At 29.5% G+C, this 20,936-nt stretch overlaps 1 protein-coding gene across 1 annotated transcript in view; it reads right to left on the bottom strand.

Moving 5' to 3' along the window:
- The window catches only part of LOC129947020 (voltage-dependent T-type calcium channel subunit alpha-1I), a 190,280-nt gene that overhangs the window by 86,300 nt on the left and 83,044 nt on the right, over positions 1-20,936 (bottom strand). The window lies entirely within an intron of this gene.

The raw sequence follows: 20,936 nt of genomic DNA, 5'->3' as shown, positions 1-20,936 counted from the left end.
GAAAAAAACTAAACTAATTTTTTCTCTCTGCCCCTAACCCACTAAACCGATTTTAATCAAATTTGTACGCTGTGTGCAGTTTAAAGGTAGGATAACTTACATCTCAATTTATGATAGCAATACTTTTTTATTGTAAATTAAACCTACCGCAAACTGTTGTCATGTGTTCTTTCTGTTTGTTGTTCTTTCTTCTCTGTCTTTCTGTTTTGCATTAATGTCTTGTGTTGTCTAGTCGCTCAAGGTGCTGTGTTCTCTACTCTGTACATTTATGTGCTGAGTAGTGTGAAATGTAATGTAATGTATTGTAAATTATTTGTCTATTATTTAACAGTCACAATCATCTGTTAGCTTCAAACGATTCTAACTAGCAGAAGTTTACATCTGTTGACTGAATTCAGTATGTATTTAATAGATGGCGAAATGCCAAACTTTCAAACGTTTCAAATAAGCTTAAATTTAATAGCCCATAATGTTGCTGAGGTTAAAGTTTAGGTTACATTTATTTTACAGTAAACGAAATACAGGGAATTTTACTCTTTTAATTTTTGGTATTAGCAATTTTTCGAACAATTACTAGATATTGGGAGGGTAAATTACATAGAACTATAACTAATACGTTTAACTGCCAGACAACTCCTGCACAGTACTCCAGAAGTATTTTTCACAGAATAATAACTTGAATCATAACTGGCTAGTTTTAAGTAATTTATAGATAGAATACGTAGTTTAAGTTTTATTTTAAGGATATTATTTGAAAAAGTTTTTAAGTAAAAATGAAAAAAGATATTGAAAATAGTTTTTTTTTTATTTTTCTAAAATGAACTAAAGTAACATAGATCTTATCACCGAAAGACATTAGAATTAAGTATTATTGTTTAACTTAGAGTGTCCGTATGGAACCAGTAAGTTATGGTTAACAAGGCTAGTTTTAGGAATTTTCGTCTAGTTTTAAGATGATATTAATAAAAAAAAAGAAAAAAAAGTGCGTTGGACTGTCATGCCAGAGATCTTGGGTTGAAACGCTGCCTGTGCCATGTAAAGTTTTTTTTGAACGGGTACTGCCTCTTGCGAGGAATTGACAAATCGTCTTAGAGTAATTCTTGTCATCAAAAGTGCTTTCTCAAATGAACCGTTCGGATTCGGCTTAAAACTGTATTTTACCTCCATTCCTGACAAAATTACTCTCACACAGGTATGGTTGAGAGTAATAATTCACTACGCCCTAGTTCTCAACGGACTGTTGGGCCACCTAATTGTTTTTTTATGTACATAAACATATTTATCGACTAAAAAAATAATTAAAAAATTAGGTTTTGCGTTTTCAAAACAAATAAGACACTTGAATTTCATAAGTTTAAAGTTCTTTAAAATCGCAAATGGCCTATTTCCAAAAATATCGAATATTTTGTTTGCATAAAAAATAAACATATTTTTTTACAAATTTAATCTAAAAGGCTCTTTTATAAAAAACTAATTCGAAGAATTAATTTCATATAGATTATTCCCATATTTATAATAAAAAATACACCATAGAATAAAAACGTTCTGGACCCAAATAGGGCAGTAGAGGCAATAGCATAACATCTTTCACGTGGCTTTAAAGAAAAAAATCAAAAGGTAATAAATGACTGATCTCGGTGGCCGATTAAGATCTTCAATCACATCGCCATCCAGGCCAAAAACCGCAACAAATATATACAAATATATATTAACATGGTCAGGATAAAGAGCCTTTTCAACAAACATTCTTAGTCTTGGATTTTCCAAGCTCCAAATCCGATTTTTTAAAAAGCCACAGAAGTTTAATATTCGAATATTAATGCATCTAAGATGATTTTATACAAAATACTGTGTAATATTACTTGTGAAGTGCCTAGTTCCAAAGATCAGTAAAACTGGAATTTCTTTATACGAGTACATAGTTATTTTTTCTTCAATGCGTCTTTAAAGCGTCCACTTTTCGGTATAGGTATAAGTATAAATCTATATTTTTTATACTTCTAAGTGAATCATGCTACACAATAATACATACTTTTGTTCCATTATAAAACGAAATGAAATGAATAAGTTAACACTAGAAATAAATAAGTGTACGTTGTATATAATATACATATGCGATTTAAGACTTGGTCTTCTAACAACTATCTTTTCTTTAAGGAGCATTATATTATTGCTATTCTTTTTCTCTTATGAAATGATTTTATAGCCATTTATTGGTTCAGTTCTCAATGTTTGCTTTCTTATCACTTAGTTTTGCAAATCGAATGTAGTTCTTTGTACTCATTTAAAAAAAATCATAAAACGTTTTATAAATACTTTTAAAACAACAATAACTGCACATTGCATGTTCAAAAAACAAACACACAGTCATCTGATACATTTATTAATGCACCTAGGACACGTACTCAAACTTTTGTTCTTTTGCTTATAAATACAAATGTATGGACTATAATTATATTTTTGGTATATGGAAATATGTCAATACACACAATTAATTTAAAAAAAAAATAAAAACATCCATTTTCTAGGTGTCGTTGGCATTTATACGAGCATCACGTTATATAATTTCAAATGTACCCTTTGGTACAGTCAGTAAAATTTGGATCTGGTCATACATTAAAATTTAATCCTTTGACTGACTGTAGGTAGCCACAGCGGCAGCCACAGCAAACCACTAGAATCTTTTATACTATTAGTTATACTATTAGCATTTTAAAGGTGCTTTATATTGTAAATATTTATATAGACGTTTAAAAATAAAGATAAACCAGATGAACACATTTTTTGTTTAAACGTATAATCGGTGACCCGTTTTTTTTGGTGTGGCAGTTTGTTTATATGCGAGTAGTACATATGTATGTATAAGGGGCCTCGCTTATCTCGGTAACCGATTTTCACAACTTTAAAAAATAAATGATTGTTATTTTATTTAAATATAACTAGCTATTTATTTAATTTTAAAACGCATGTAGGTACATAGATATGTAGGTATGTACTTGTACATACTCTTTACTCCAACAGGAAGGAAACACTTGACATCTTAATTCCTGAAACTAACTCTCTTTTAGTGAATATTTAAACCCAAAACCTTGAGAATTAACGAAAATGGATATACTTTCAATACCTGAACTTTATACCAAAAAACATAGCGAGACTCAAGTGAACAAAGCTGTAAAAGAATTTTCTGAAATTGAGTTATTAATCAATTCAAATGTTTTGACTGCTTTTTATAAATCTTTCATTAGTATGAGTTTGAAAGAGACGTTAAGGATATTTTTCACTGAATCATGCTGTGTAAAGGTTAAGGAAGTGCACTAATTGAAAGGCTGTCATCAACATTGCTAAGAAATATTAAAGGAAAAAAATATGATGAACTGCGAACCACAGGAACATCATTCTTGTGCTTGCTTCATAGTTGGTTGAAGGATGTACGTACCATACATATATATAGGTTAAGTGCAGTGATTTGTGTGGATCAAGGGTAAACTCTGATATGTCAGAAGAGAATGATTTATGTCTTGCAACAAGGTTGGATACGGCTTGAATGAAATGTTTTTGAATTATTTATACCATGAGATAGAGATTCTTCTATAAAAAAAACATGAACATCAATATTGTTTGCTCTTGTTTTTTTAAAGAAACGACTTTAAAATAAGCATTTCTGAAATAAAAATATTCTGTTTTCTATTTTTTTTTCCGAAATATGTAGGAATTGTATTCAAAATCATTTTGACACATAGTTTTTTGCAGGGGACATTCAATAAAAAAATTGATTTAAAAAACAGCAATAATATGAATAATTTCGGCATAACAAGTGTTAACCGTTTAATTTTTTTTGTAAAGTCCCGATGTATTCAGTACCCTTTCAACTACTTCATGATAAGTCATTAGTTGTCGTTGTGTATTCAGGCCACTATAAGCTCGTTGTAAGTTGGACTGATTTTCAGTTTACAACCAGCCTAGATAAAATCTTTAGTATACTTGTTTCTGGCGGCTACAGTCATACAGTTAACGTATATATAATGTACCTGCTTAAAAAGTAGAATTGAAACTTAATAAACGGCTCAGAACTTTTTTAAATCGGCCAGATCATTTGTATTTGAAATTTCTATAGCTCAGAGGCATTTAGTATCATCATCTCCCTAACGAACCTTTTTTTTTAGAATTGGATGCTCTATATAAAAGTGTTCATTGTGGCCTATGCTAACCCCTTACCAAAATATATTTCTAAATATTAGTCGCTGAAGCTTAAGGGAAATTTTGAGTTTTTCTCGACAATTTATTGAAATTCAATGCTACGCAAACTAGCTATTTTATGTGTTCAGTACTTGTCGACACGAAGATAGGTAAAAAATTGTTTTCCAATTATTTTAAGAGCATAAAACAGCATTCAGCATTTGCAGTTACAGCAAAGTATGCTTGGTGATTTGTTTTGCCAACATGCTTGGATTCTGTCTTGATGATCTAATCAATAGAAAATATGCATATAAGCTCTTGCTACTAAAAGTAGATGTACCTTTTATAAAGTCTTTTAACATTACTGCCATCAATCGAATTATTAATATAGAAACTTTTTAATTTAGCAAATCCGCAATTCTCCAAAAGCAATTTTTTTTTTGCCCTTTATGTTCTGTTGATTCAAATCACATAATAACAAAGGATTACCTCGCTGGACTGAAAATTTCTTTGAAGTCTCATCACAAATTATTTCAGTCGTAGATAATGTGAGGTACAGTGCGAAGATGAGAATACATCTAAACCAAGCAATAATCAATTTTGTATCATTTTCAAGTTCAAATACAAATTCTTAAATCTCAACGGGGGGCTTATTTAAGTTGCAGAAATTTGTTCGTCTTTCTCCAAGAATAAAAATATTTGTCAAGAAAAACAGGGCAAGAAACACAACAATCGTCATATTTACATCTCCTATGACATAACTGGCCAGCTCAATCGCAATCATATTAACTAATACTAAAAATTGAAAGAATATCGATGACTTCAAAAGCTATTGGTATTTATTTTCCATCGTTTGGCTTTCAATTGAAATCTATTCATATGTATGTAATTCACAAAACAAAAATCCTTTTTAAAATTAATCCTCGAACCAACCTTTTTTGTTTTAAGCCCCCTCCTAAGTTTTTCCAATAGAAACAGAACATATGTTTGTATTTAATGACAAAACACAGAAGTATCTACAATTTCACTGCATTTCTAAAGTGTTATGTCCTCACAGTTTAACATTTCAATTTGATACCAACACACAGCTACTAAGAAGAGAAGGCAAAAGGATAATGGTTCGCCTGATGCAAAAAAAAGATCATCACATCCTTGTTCTAGTTTTCTATTTAATTATCGCACTGTGCAAAGCAATTGCATAACTTTGGATACCACCGTCATGTAATGTGACTCACGAAGTTGTATAGTGGCGGTGCTGTCGGTGTACGATTGTAGGTGTAGTGTAATGTGCCACAGCTTCTTGCTTCTTCTCGGAGACGCCGGCCGCAGCCATTGCATTGCAATTAGCGATGATAATTGCATTTGCTTTTTATATACAAGTGAGAATATTTGGCCAAAAGAACATTTACTCAACTAAAGTTGCCTTCCGTCATCGTTGCACAGGAGTGTCGTTTTGAGGAGTTAGACATTATTTAAATTTACAGGGGATTAAATTTCACCAAACCAGTAAGATAGTGTCGCAGGCAGTGCCTCTGCCTGACAATTATTTTGTCACTCTATTTGATGACTGTTTAAGCATTTGAATGCTCTTTTCCATTGCTATATCTCTTTGTTTCCTTTAATTCATTACAGATATCCAGATGACTGCAATACACACTGGCACATCAACTGAATACCAATAGGATACGAAGCAGCGATATGTCATGTTTGTTTTGGCTCTAGACCAAGAGTTAAAGGATTATGAATACCAATTCTGTCGGAAATCAATAATGTTAGTCAGAATATTGCTGTGGCAACAGAACTCCTTTTGGAATCTTATTAAGAGTGGCTTCAAGGAACGAATGGCTAATGAATAAACTTAAACATGAAAATTAATTACTGTCGGGAAGTTTCTCCTTTGCAAGAATTTTCTAATTGATACAGTTTATTAATGGTTTAGGCAAATTGAAAGCCCATGCTTTGATTGAAAATGTTTTGAAGGTATATCAAAACAACGATCACCCCTGAAAGACATTGTATTTAGTTAATATGTTCCAGGACACTTTTTGTTCTGTATATGGTTATTTCATGAAACACGCGTGGATGTATTTTAAAATAACATTCAATTAAAGATATCTGGCATTATGAGAAGTTGATTTCCTATCTTAAACCTATTTATGTGCTATTCAGTCCTCTTTACATAACAAAAATATATAAAGGAAATCATAAACTTTTCCTTTTAGAGCTTAATATTCTTTAGAGTTAGTAATTTAACAACTAAATTACTAAAGCAATATAATTTAAACACAATTTGTTATACAACACATCTCAAAAACTGAAATCAATTTTCGAGGCATTAAAGTTCGTAGAATATCAGGACCGTTTTTGTGTGAAATTTATGGGACTGGTCTAGTCCTTCACACTAACGCCACTATACTAAAATTTAAATTTTGGCATATAATTTCATTTTTATTTGTATTTAATTACTCCCCATGAACATCGTATTCAGCTTCTTAAACTGCAATCTTTCCATCAAAGGCGTGTTGATAATGACTTAATATTTCTTCATGAGCTCTTTAATGTTGAAGTTGATGCACCTAATTTGCTATCTTGTGTGCATTTGAATTACCGAGGCGGAATTTATCACCTGCGTTCATTTGATTTTATACATATTGACTTCCATAGAACTAACTATGGAAAGAATGAAGCCCTAAGTCGAATGAGCATTAACTTAAACTGTTCATAAATCTAAATAAGATGGGATTAAAATCACTGTTTAGAACCAGTGCTCCACTTTGGTACACGTCTTTATTTTATTTTTTCATATTAAGTTCATTATTTTTTGTATTTTGTGCATGCATTAGGCTATAATTGTATTATTTTCTTACTAACAACTAAAACATGAACTTATGATGAACCTCTGATAGTAGTTTTATGCTTGCTATAAGCTAACTACTTTCTGAAAATTCTGAAACGTAATATTTCCACTTTAGAGGTATTGTAGTTAGTTTTATCTTACGATTCATTTTCAAGCTTCCGATAAGATTTTATATCACGAATTTAGAGTAGAGTATTTATATGTTTGTATATATTTCTTTAAGACTACCATATTGGCCATGTCATTTCATTATGTTAAGAAATAAAAAATTATTAAAAACTAAAACTAAACTATCTCGTTTCATTGCATATTAACTGCTTACACTGATGATCACATTTTTTGTTGGCTTTTCCTTAGTCGTAAGAGAAAGCTTGTTTTAGGATTACTTAAGTGCATACAAAATTGTTCAACTTCATAAGATAAAGCATGTGCAACATAGTGGAACATTTTTCTTATGTTAATGTGTGAATATGTTTATTTTGTTGAGAAAACTTGAACTTATAATGGCCAAACCTGAGCGTGGTAATGTTTAAAAATATTAAATATAATATCTTATTTACTTCAGCCTTAGAAACTTGTGCAAGACAATTATTTATCAAACAATTCGTACATTTTATTTATTTAAATTTAAAAATAAATTCCTGCAATTCAATACAAAATTTAAGCATTTCGTATATTGCAATTTAAGGACGACGTTACATAGATCAGGATCGTTTGCAAACAATTTAAAAACAAAATTACAATATATACCACCATTACTGAGAATAAAGTATCACTTGTTTAAAGTAACAGCTGCTTTGTTTTGGGTTGAGAAGGTCAACTTAATTGAATAAACAATACCATCTCTCCAATGTGATTCTTATCATACAAGTTTTATGTACACAGAAACAGAGGGCACAAAGTTATAGATAGGCCATTGCCAAAACAAATACGAATATGCTAGACGTTGTTTTGTGTGAGGGGTATTATTGCATACAGACGAAAACTGAAGGAGAAGACATAACAACTTAAGTATAATACTTCACAAGCCTCACAAAGGGAAAATGCATTAAATCAAAAAGATACGGCAAGGCATTCAAATTATACAAGATCCTAAACAAACTCAGAATGAAAGAAATATTATCAATAAATGCAAATTATGAATTGCAGCTTCATTTTTGTTCAAGCAAAATTCACTTTCCCTATACATAAATATAAATATAAATATAAATATAAATATAAATATAAATATAAATATAAATATAAATATAAATATAAATATAAATATAAATATAAATATAAATATAAATATAAATATAAATATAAATATAAATATATGTAAATACAGACACAGGTAGTTATTCCTTTCCGTACTTTTCACTTAAATTCTTTATGAAGAGCGAAGGACACCACCTCCTTGACTTAAACCAAACCACAAATGAACAAACAAAATTTGTTTTCCATTTCTTAGCATAAAACTGAAGAAAACAATGAAAAAATATGATTTTTCTTTTTGTTTCTGGTCGAGTGGTAGCTGGTTTTTCCTACAGTTGTTGCGAATGGAAGAGCCTTTCAACAACAGTGATGCAAGAAAATTTTTCCTTCTTCCGCCCGGCCGGCATCAAGGGTTTTCCATGAAGAAACATCAAGTAATCATACAAAAAAAGAACGGTTCAAAGAATAAGCAAAAAAAGAAATGCAAAGGGATACTGCAGTCACCGGCCATGAATGACAATGGCGTAAGGTATCATTGTTTTTGAGTTTCCTTTGTTTTCGAAAAATTGTATGTGTTTTTATGCATACAGATAGACTTGAGAGGAAGTGAACAGATAGGCAGGTATAGAAAACGAAGACGTTTTTTTGAACAAAACAAAAACAGATGAAATAGGATAAATGTTGAAAAAAAATTAATGAATAAGTCAGATGAGATGATGAAGAATTGAAGTGAACTTTTGATATTTGACACAAATGTAAGAGACAATTAGCTTCTTTGTTTGGGTTAAAAAGAAATACTTCCTAAAATAGAAGCACCAAATATTAAAAGTTAATTTTTTTCGAATAAAAATAGAACCTTTAATAAAGAAATATAAATATAAAGAAGAATGCCTAATAAAGCGATAAGTTTAAATAAATCAATTACGGAAAATAGGTTAACATATTCAAATGAATGGCCAAGGATGTAAAATTTAGTAACTTTAATCCACATTTGAATGGTTCTCAAGTTATTGTGGTTTTATATTTGTTTACAAATATTTTAATTTAAACTCGCAAACTCGATAGTAGGTTAAAATGCTAAGGATATATTTTAATTTTATTAAAGCAAATCAGACAAATTCAAGAAGTGACTTGAACAAGAATAGTGATTAGTTAATGTACGCAATAGACGATTTCAATGCAAAACTTGGAAAATGATTGAATGAAGAAGGAAACTACCTAGAACCCCATGGATTTGGCTTAAAAAAGAAAGATGAGACTTCTTATTTGGCTAAGAGAAGTAAATTTCAAATTCGGGAACACATTCTTCAAAAAGAAAGACAGCAGGAAATGAATATATGAATAATTCACCTAAAACATTCAAGAAAGAAATAGACCTCATCCTCATAAACAACATTGAAGCAATTCAAGGAATAACTTTCCTTCATAATTTAAATTTCGACAGCGATCACAGACTAGTGAGATTGGAGATACGAGCTTACCATAACACATAAGAAAGAAAAAAACGACAAATCTATTATATCTCTAGAATAGTTCCTGAACAAAAAATAATCAAAGATGAGCTTTAGAACAACAACATTCCAACACGAATGAAGACCTTCAAAATAAATACGACAATCTAGAAAGTATTATTATGACTACAAACTGAACAATGGAAGCACAGACTTCCAGAATTCCCACCAAAAAATATTAGACGAAACCAAAGCTCTTATTTTTAGAAAAAAAAACAACTTAAGTACAAAGCTTAAATATATAAAGATATTCGTCAATATAATAAGACCAAAAACATCAAGAAAAGAAGCAGAAACACATTAAAAACAATAATAAACAATAATGCACCGAAAACGACGGAATAATCATAAAAAAAGTATTTAAAGAAATTTAATCAGTACATAATAAAACAGATCAAATTCTTGAAGGAACATATCAATAAATACCTATAGACCCATTAGTAACATTTCGAAAATATACAAGTTCTTCTCCAAAACCATCAAGGAAGACCTAAATAACAAGCAAGCAAGAGAACAAGCTGGATTTAGAGAAGGATGACAAGAGAGACAAGACAAGGCACTCACTACCTTGTTTAAAAATGATGGACTCCAAATAATAACTCAAAAACTAAAGTCATCTCAAATCACACTAAAGATGATATATGTACTCGTAAAATTGGACGAAGAAAAAATTGAGTGCGTAGAATGAGAATGATATGTCACACCAAAGGACAATCGTTAACCTAAAACCAAGGGAAAGTCCACAAAATGAAGATATCAGCAATAGAAGCGTAACTATTGACGAAATAAATAGAATAAGAATAAGAAGTCTGATTTGCAGCTGGACATATCATATTTCAAGACTTCAAAGATCGAAGAAAATGACAATGTAATGGAAATGGAATAAAGTATAGAGTGACGATCTATCCCATCAAAATACAAAAGGGTACACGAAGCCAAAAAAAGCAATACATGGGCGGCCTTGGCTGAGCATTACGCCAATAACCAATTTTAATAACTTTCGAAATTTTACCTAATTAATTTCTTTTTTGATTCAATGAACAATTTAAATTTATATGTAATTGCATTTTTAAGTAAATGCTGATAATAATAGGTTAAACCTTAAGAAATTTAGAATTTAATTCGAAATTAAGAGTAAATTTGTCTTATGATCATGGCCGACATTTTTTCAAACGAAACGAATACATCCGAACTTAAATTGTAGCCTCTGATTCTGTGAGTACTACTTTAACAATTTTATTACATAATCCTCAATCCTCGTTATTGGATTTTCTGTCATCGCATGGTTTTTATCTTTTATTTTGATTTTGTAAGCTAAATATTTCTACTAACAAGTGGTGGTAAAAAAAGACCACCCCTATACACATATTTGCTTGCCTAACAAAAATCAACAAGTCAATTTCAAATATACACTGACCTTAAAACCTAATACTGACACCTATAAACATATAGATTCTATAGTGTAAAGTGCATACATTGATATTGGTACTTATTATTCAACTCAATCAAACTTAAATCGCTTGCAAAACGCGAAATAGCCAGTATATTCTAATTTGTAGCGATTCTGCTTTCACCCTTTCCAAAACCATGTCCCTTCTATTTTTTTTTTCGTCAATAAAATTTATTTAACATTCAAGGACACGTGCAATCATATTAATGGTAGGTTGATCGCTATCGCAATCCAAATAGGTCAGTTGAGAAATCGAAATATCTTTTGGAAAAAAACCTCACCAAGGTAAAGTAAGTGAGAAAATCGATAAAAAAGCATTTTATGATTGATTGTGAATTATTTAGAAATGATTGAAGTGCTGATGTTTGAGTGAACTAGGTGTGTATGGGTTAATACATACATAAAAACGTCTCTCCAGAGCCACAGTATTAGACAACATGTCATATGAAAGTGTTATGCTCTAATAAATTCAAACAAGCGAGACATTAAATGTATGCACGTACCTATGTAAGGTTTACAGGTATATACGTCAATTTTGTTTTGATTTTCATCAATTGCGACGTACATATGAACTTACTTACAAACGAACGCACAGACATCTCTCTAAAAATCTTTTATTTAGACTTTAGGGAACTTTAAAAGTCGAGAAATGTCAAAATTTTCAATTCGAAAAATCGGACCAATTTCAATAACTTCCTATGGGAAGTTAAAAATAAACATACTTCTTACATACTTGCACGATGAGACGTTCTCTATATATTCGAAAATGTGCAATAAGCTCTTCGATATTCAATCACATTTTCGGATTGGTATACATTTTCTGAGTTATACAAAATTTATTAAACTGAATCAAAAGAAAGTACTGGATTTCGACGTTTCTATATACATCCCCTGCTTAAAAACACTTTTTAAATATACTTAAAATATATGACCCAGTTTAGTTTAGATTACAAAAAATAAGGTGTTTTGAAAATTTCCAAAATTATGTATTTAATTTGAGTTGATAAATTTATTAAGATTTTTTGTCATAAATACAAAAATAATTAACATAAACATTAACATTAACATTAACATTAACATTAACATTAACATTAACATTAACATTAACATTAACATTAACATTAACATTAACATTAACATTAACATTAACATTAACATTAACATTAACATTAACATTAACATTAACATTAACATTAACATTAACATTAACATTAACATTAACATTAACATTAACATTAACATTAACATTAACATTAACATTAACATTAACATTAACATTAACATTAACATTAACATTAACATTAACATTAACATTAACATTAACATTAACATTAACATTAACATTAACATTAACATTAACATTAACATTAACATTAACATTAACATTAACATTAACATTAACATTAACATTAACATTAACATTAACATTAACATTAACATTAACATTAACATTAACATTAACATTAACATTAACATTAACATTAACATTAACATTAACATTAACATTAACATTAACATTAACATTAACATTAACATTAACATTAACATTAACATTAACATTAACATTAACATTAACATTAACATTAACATTAACATTAACATTAACATTAACATTAACATTAACATTAACATTAACATTAACATTAACATTAACATTAACATTAACATTAACATTAACATTAACATTAACATTAACATTAACATTAACATTAACATTAACATTAACATTAACATTAACATTAAGTACTTAAAATATTCCAATTCTGTATATTTATCCCATACCTCAATGTCAGCTCCTTTGAAGTTTTTAAATGTTGTACGTCTCTTTGGACTAAGAAGAACTACAACAAATAAAAAACTAAAAATCAACGAGCTAGTTCATCTTAACTCAAGTCTGTTTATTTATTTGGCGTTAAATTAAAACAACAATTAACTCAAGTCTAACTACATTTTTCCAATAGCTCAAAGACTCAAGCTTTTCTATTGTGACTCTAGTATAAAAATACAGTTGTAGCCAAGCAACAAACTTACAAATCTACTATCTTACCAATAGATCATAGGTTCTTGTCCAATAAAGATCAAATAATCAAAAATATCTACATATGTACAGCAGCTCAGAGATAACCGTGAGCTTGTGTATTGTATGCATGTGTATATTAAAAATATAAAACCACTTTTCTTTAAACCAAGTGAAAAATACTAAAAGAATAAGAATAACAGCTCACAGTCACTTTTTAGCTTTTCTATTGGAAATTAATCAAACCAACTTTTTTTTCAATTAAAATCGAAATTCTATAGTTTGTACAAAAGCTATTTACCTTATTTTTAAAAGTAAGTCGTTGAAAATAATCTGTACGCTGTAAATTTTTGAACGTTTGTATGGTTTCCAAGAATTTCATAAATGCATCAATTAAAATAAAATCATAAGAAATTATTCATTCACCTATCTCAAGAAAATAACTCATACAATTAACACGAATTGTAAGAAAATGAAAAGGTTGCTTTTCAGTAGTTGGCAAAGCTTTTTTTTCTTTCCTGATGGCATTTTTGTCACTAAGCAACCCACCATAGGAGTCAATATATTTGTTTACGTTGCCTGTCATTCAAGGCATCTAAACATTCTTGTAAGTGATAATCGAAAATTTTGGATAACAAACTGCTTCTTCCCATCTTTTAACAAAAAAATCATTAGAATTCTTTACAAAATAAATTATTAAGGTAGCGCAACAATCCGTAGAGAACCACAGCCAAGAAACTTACAAATCTCATTCATTTCCATGTGCGAGTTATGTCAGGGATGGTGGGGAGCTAAAATTTTAAAGCCGATTCTGAACGGCTTATTTAAAATATTACAAGAATTATTATTTGTCTCAGGGCAGTACCTAGCTGTGAAAAAAGAAACTTTTTTGAGTCCAAGACCTCTTGCATGACAAGGTCTGCAAAAAATGGACAGCAACATTTAAAAATATTTGTACTTATTCAGTTAAAGTTAAAGTACGAGTATGTTCGTAATCTCAGTTTTTGTTTTGACTATTTTAATATAGTAGTGTTCATTAAGTTTTTTTTTGTTGCTTAAGTTTTGTATGTGCATACTATATTTTATAAGTATTGTTATCAACATTGAGTGTATTAAATTTGTGTACGTATTTGCGTTCATTTGGAATATTGCAAAACTTTTGTAAAATAAATGCTTCAACAAAGCCATTAAACAAAGATTTAAACATTAAATTCTTTTTTGAAAATCATTTGGTGCATTTCTGAAGAAATAAGAAAATAACAAAACCCTATTTAATGGGAAATTTAAAATCAATCAAAAGTTTAATCAGAAATCATTCTTTCAACAAAGAACAGTATTTACAGTATAAAAAGTGAGTAAAGTTAAAATCACAAGGTTTGTGTATAGATACATATGTACATATATATATACATACATTTTATATATCGATGGCATACTCAGATTCTGCATTGTACATTTCTTCAGAAATAGCAATTGTGTGTTTTACAAATGTTTATAGTTCAGACTAATTGTGTATTTTATCACAAAAATTTCCTTATCAAACGATCACAAGCAAATCGTTTATATATAAAGAATACGTTTAGCATAAATAAGGAAATTCGATTGTATCAACAATGAAAACATAATTATGTATATATTATTCAATGTTGTTTATATGAATACGAATTTTAAAATTATTCTGTTCTTCTGTACTAAATAATCTTCATTTTGATGATGATGAAATTCTCACAATTTGTGCATTGCGCACTGCAGGTCGTTTAACGTTGTCGTCAAGTTGACAATTTTTTTGTTAAAACACTATTCTGCCATATATGAGTGCTCGTCGTCGTCGTCGTTGGTCGAAATAAAAGTGTTACAAAAAAGTTACAAGAAAATATTGTTAAACTTAAAAATGCAAGTTTTATAGCCTTCAGAGGTGACGACTTTTTTATTTGCAAAATACATGCATACATTCATACATATGAATGTAAATGTACATATCATATACGAACATGAAAATTCGGCACAACATTAGCACTCATAGGAAAAAGTTCAATTCAACAGACCAATACAAATGTACATACATATATTTTAATCATCACATTTTTCAAAACATTTTAGAGAAATTACCTTAGTACGAGCTTGCATTTAAAGTATGAATATATATACATACATAAAAATTTGTATCTTTTATAATAATTGCTATGGTTCCAATTGGAACGATACAATATTTTAGAATGCGTTTGAGCAGGATTCCACATTATTACGTTCGACCATACAATTTTTTTAACCGAAAAGCTCTTTTCATCTTTCATACACCGCATTCAAATTCCCAAGTTTGTAACCCCATACATCAATAATTTGTATTCTAATTTTATTTTTAGAAAACAAAATGAAACCACCTACTTATGTTTTTATGTACATATTTACCACCCTCTCCTTGAAAACAAACACTGCGTGTATTTTATACACCATACACGAAAAACAAACCAAAAAGGATTCGTTTGCATTTGTTGAACATTTTCGTCTAGAATGAAATTGGAAGCCAACCTTTTTTCGATTTCCTTCAGAGTCGGATTATAAGCAATCAAACGGGTCCAGTAAAATAGGAACTTGATAGAATTAAAAATTGTTATTGATTAAAGATATTATATGAATGTAGAATATAGTTAGATTCTATGTTTGGTTTCTTTAAAAATAAAGACTCTTATATCAATGGTTATTTTGAAAATTTTACAAAATGTGTAAATTTAAAACTAATTAACCAAGTTAGACGACTTAACTTAGGGAACACTTGCACTCTTACGCGATGTCGCCAAAAATGCTGCAAGATGTCCAGATTTTTTAAGAAGATGCAAGAAATTTGTCTCCCAGTCTGATCTGGCTACAATCTACAAAACCGAAACTTGAATATAATTTTGATTTCTGAGCTGGTGCTCCAGTAACTTATTTAAAGCTCTTCGACAGTATTCAAAGAAAACCTTTAAAAATGATTGGTGACATTTCAAATCATCAACTCAATTACGCCACTCGAACATCGTCGTAAAGTTTCTGGTCTCACTCTTTTTTATCGTTATTTTAATGGACTATGCTCTAGTGAAATAGCCAGTTGCATTCTTCCCCAAAAACAATTTAACCGTAATACCCGCGCTTCTAGGAATGCCCATCAGTTAACCCTTGAGCCCAACTTCGGCCGTACTATGAAGTAGAGAGATTAACTTTTTAGCAGTACAGTGGACGTCCAATATAACGAATGCCCGATATAGCGAATTTGCGATATAACGAACGCTTTTAAATTTTCCATTAACATCTCTAAATAACGAACGATGATAAAAATTTGCTATCCGATATAACGAACGCGTATATATATTGCCTTAGAATGATTTTTTTTCTTGCCATTGTGATCTGTGCATATATTTTTATGTCAACACATAAGTTTATTCTCGTACATATGTATGTGTGTGCGCCATAGGTTCAAAACTGTAACAAGCTTTCTGTTTTTCGTTTAGTCTTCTCATCGCCTACTAAAACATTTTTGTTAGAATTCTTATTTTTTGGTTTGTCTATCGCTATGCAGTTTTGATTTTTATGTACGGTCTTACACACACATATTCAATGACACGACGGCAAGATAATGTTAGCAGTTAAATAGTGTTCTTGTTGTTTAAAGTCTCGTCTCGTTGAAACGCTCCGTAATAATTTTGTAGATTTAGTTTTGTGTACAAAATATTAAAATGAATACAAAATCTCAACGTACTCGGCTTTCATTAAAGGACAAAGTCAAAATTATTGATGAGTGCAACAAAGGCGTTTCACTTAAGGAAATTTCAATAAAATTCCGTGTGCCAAAATCAACAATATGTGGGATTAAGAAAAGTCGCACAAAAATCTTAAAGAACTTGAACTTGCCAGCCAATGGCTCTCTACAACGTAAATCTATGCGAAAGGGAGAGTTTTCTAATATGGAAAATCGGCTGTACAAATGGTTTCTTAGACAAAGAGAGAAACACATTCCCATAACCATAAGTCGATCGATATAACGAACGCTCTCGATATATAGAATGACCTCGAACATTATATCATTCGTTAGACTGGACGTCCACTGTACTTGGCACACTCTATTTTTCCCTGTCATTGCAATTTCAGGAATTCAAAATCAATGTACACCGACACCTCTTATCTAACCCATCCTTCTTTTCCTAATGCTCACACTGTGTTTTTGGCATATTAAAGGTATACAAAACCCTTTTAGTGTTGGCTTTTATAAAAAATCTATAATTTCGGGCTGGATTTGAGAATCGTGCTTAACTCGATGCGAATAACTATTTATATAATGATGTTATACTTAAAGAATATTGTTTTAAAAGTAGCCATATTTAATCACGTTGCATAGTTCAACTACTAGGTTGTTCGCTTGTCAAATATAAGATATTCCTACCCTGTTTTTTATGCTATATCAGAATAAATATTGTGTGTTGTGTTTGCGGGAAGAGAGGATTGTCCTTTGAAATCATATCCCCCTTTTGCCTGTGCTTTTTTCTTATTTTTTTTTTATTAAAAGCATACAGAAATGTTTTTATAACATCACATACATATGTACATTGGCTGAGTTTGCAAGGAAACAAAAATATCCCTTGCTGATTTTTGATTAATTTAACTCATGCTTTTGGAGGACAAATATCTGGAATTATGAGAATGAATAAGAACGGGCATCAGAGCAGAGCATTGCAAACATTTTGTCAATGCTTTTGATGTGTGGAAGTATTAAAAGTGTTGTATGTGGTGGGAGTCTTATGCGTTTTAAGTTCTAAGTTGTATAGGCAAACGTATAAAGTAGTCTAGTACACTTTTGATATAAGATAGAAAATATAATTTAGTTTAAGTGTAAATGAATAAATGTTTTTGTGGAATTAGATTTTTTAGAAAAACAAAATATCATCTGTCAAAATTATGAGCCTCTTTTTGAATAATGTTGAAACTCCAATTTGTTCTTTAAATATTATGTGAGTGTAAAACTAAGGCGAATTACATACATTCTTACAAACATGTAATATTTTAGAATTGTAGTTAAGTAAAATATTTATCATATTTCGAACAAAAAAATCTGGAAGTAATGCACAAGTGGAATATTTATTTCTGTTATTATTATTATGACCAAATATACCATGGCGGTTGTTATGTATTGTATGTTAAAAAAGACATACTTTTAACGTACAAAAATCAATAACAAAAATTAACTAAAAAAATGTAATTCATCAGAAAAACCTTTCCCCTTTGTAAATAATTTAAAATTTCTATCAACAAGTTTTAGTATTGTTTTTTTTAGAGTTTTATTTTCTGTAAAAAAAATGTCAATTCGATTTTTCTCAATTAGTTTCAATGTTGAAAACAGTATTTCTTATAAGTGAAATTAGTTAGAAGCTATTCTCTTAAATTTTTGAAAAGATATTTTAGTCGAAAATCATTTTTTACAAACTTTTATTAATTTTGTTTCGGTTTTTAATTTTTTGTAAAAAAACTGTTAATTCGATTTTTTTCAAAATTTTATTGAATGTTGACAACAATGGTTTTTGAAAGATAAAAGTAAATTAAATCCAATACCTCAAAGTTTTGAAAAGATATTTGAGTCGATAATCAATTTTTAATAACTTTTATTAATTTTTTTGTTTTTTATTTTTTGTATAAATAATACTTCTTTGATATCACGTTTCAATATATTATATAAAATTTAATTCAAGTCTACAGCGTTTTTGGTTCGTAAGACATTTAGGGTTAACCAAAATGTTCATCTTTTTTTCAAACTACTATGGTAAAAAAAAACACCCACGTAATTTTCTTGAGAGCCCTTTCTGCATCTTTCTGCCTTATTATCTGTATAACAACATTTATTTGAAATCGATATCTCTTCTGGTTCTTGAGCTATGGACGACGAAAAAAACGTCGAGAACGGAAGGACGTACGGACGTACGGACGTACGAACGTACGTAGACATGCACTCACAGACATCTTTCTAAAAAAAAATTATTTCGACTCTAGGGACCTTTAAACGTCGAGAAATGTCAAACATTTCAATTTGACAAATCGTACCCATTACAATAACTTCCTATGGGAAGTTAATAAAGACAAATAAAAATCGTTGAAACGTGCTGCAGAAAAATTGCTTTTTTAAATAACTTGAGGTTTTCGAGGTCGGCCAAAGTACCATAAAATGTGAACACATTTATGCTCACTTCAAAAGTAAAAGTTCACTCTACCACAGTGTAATATATTTATTCGCTTAAAAATGTAACCCCCGAAATTATGCAAGTGCATCAATTTAGATAGATAGATATTTTATTTTCATAGATAAATGCTTTTTACAAATAATTGTTTTTGTTTTTATAATACGCAGCTTGCTCAGAGATTTGATATTTAATTTATATCTTACAACTGAAAAATTTTATAATATTTTAAAGATATTTTGAATTGAAAATTACATTTGAAGGAAAACTATGATTAAAACCTTCATTTAATATGTTTTATGCAGGGTTTTATATAAAAGGGAAAAAATGACTAAATAAAAATAAAACTTAAGATCTAAAGGAATTGCCAGGCTATGGGGCATAATATTTGCGATTTTAAATAATAATTGTAACAGGGAATAAATAATAAATATATAGACAATATAAATAAATAAATTAATTAACATATAAGAAAATAAATAAATAAATAATGAATAATTTAAACAAAAAAAAATAATAATACAACAAAAACATATATACATGTATATTTATAAATAAATAAATTATATACATTTATTGGTTTATTAAATTTTGTATTAATACATTTTTAGAATCGCTACATCTTAAATTAAATTTTTGGTTGAGAAATTCAATTTTTCTTGCAACTGGATATACGCCGGTTTGTTTATGTAAGAGTTGAGTGGAAAAAAACCAAGGTAGATTTGCCATCATTTTCAAAGTTTTGCTTTGAGAAATTTGTAGTTTTTGAATGTGCGATTTTGCACAAGTTCCCCACACTGGACATCCATACAAAATTATAGCTTGAAAAACTACTTTACAGAGGATTATCTTATTTGATTTACTCAGGGGTGATTTCCTACATATAAGGGGGTAAAGCATTTTAGTAGTAATACTTATCTTGTTTAGGGTTTTTGTGATATGGTCACGGAAAGTTAATGTCTTGTCTAAGTATACACCTAGATACTTGACAGAATTAACCCACGGGATATCACAATTGTTAATTTTAAGCTGACCAAGTGGTAAGGCACAGGCTTTTCTTTTTCTAGTGAAAAATATGGCCTGTGTTTTTTCAGCATTAAGCTTAATTTTCCATGATTTAAAATAATCGTAGATTTTGTTTAAACCATGTTGCAAGTCATTCTCAATTTCATGGCCAAAATTATTTGAGCTATAAATAGCGGTGTCATCGGCAAACATTGCTATTTCGCAATTCCAAATTTCTGGAAAATCAGCAACGTAGGTAATGTACAATAATGGAGCCAATACTGATCCTTGGGGTACACCCGACGATATATTTTTTAATGATGAATGTATGTTATTCATATTTACTTTAAATTGTCTGTTTCTGAGAAAACTTTGTATTATTTTTACGAGATATAAAGGACAACCAAATAACTTTAATTTATGAAGTATCCCGTCATGCCATATGCTATCAAAAGCCTTTTCAACATCCAAAAGGACAAGACCTGTAGACTGTTTTGCACTCATTTTTTCTTTAATGTGTCTGCAA

The sequence above is a fragment of the Eupeodes corollae genome, chromosome 2, assembly GCF_945859685.1.
Source record: "Eupeodes corollae chromosome 2, idEupCoro1.1, whole genome shotgun sequence".
NCBI lineage: Eukaryota > Metazoa > Arthropoda > Insecta > Diptera > Syrphidae > Eupeodes > Eupeodes corollae.
This window is presented reverse-complemented; position numbering and strand designations above follow the sequence as displayed.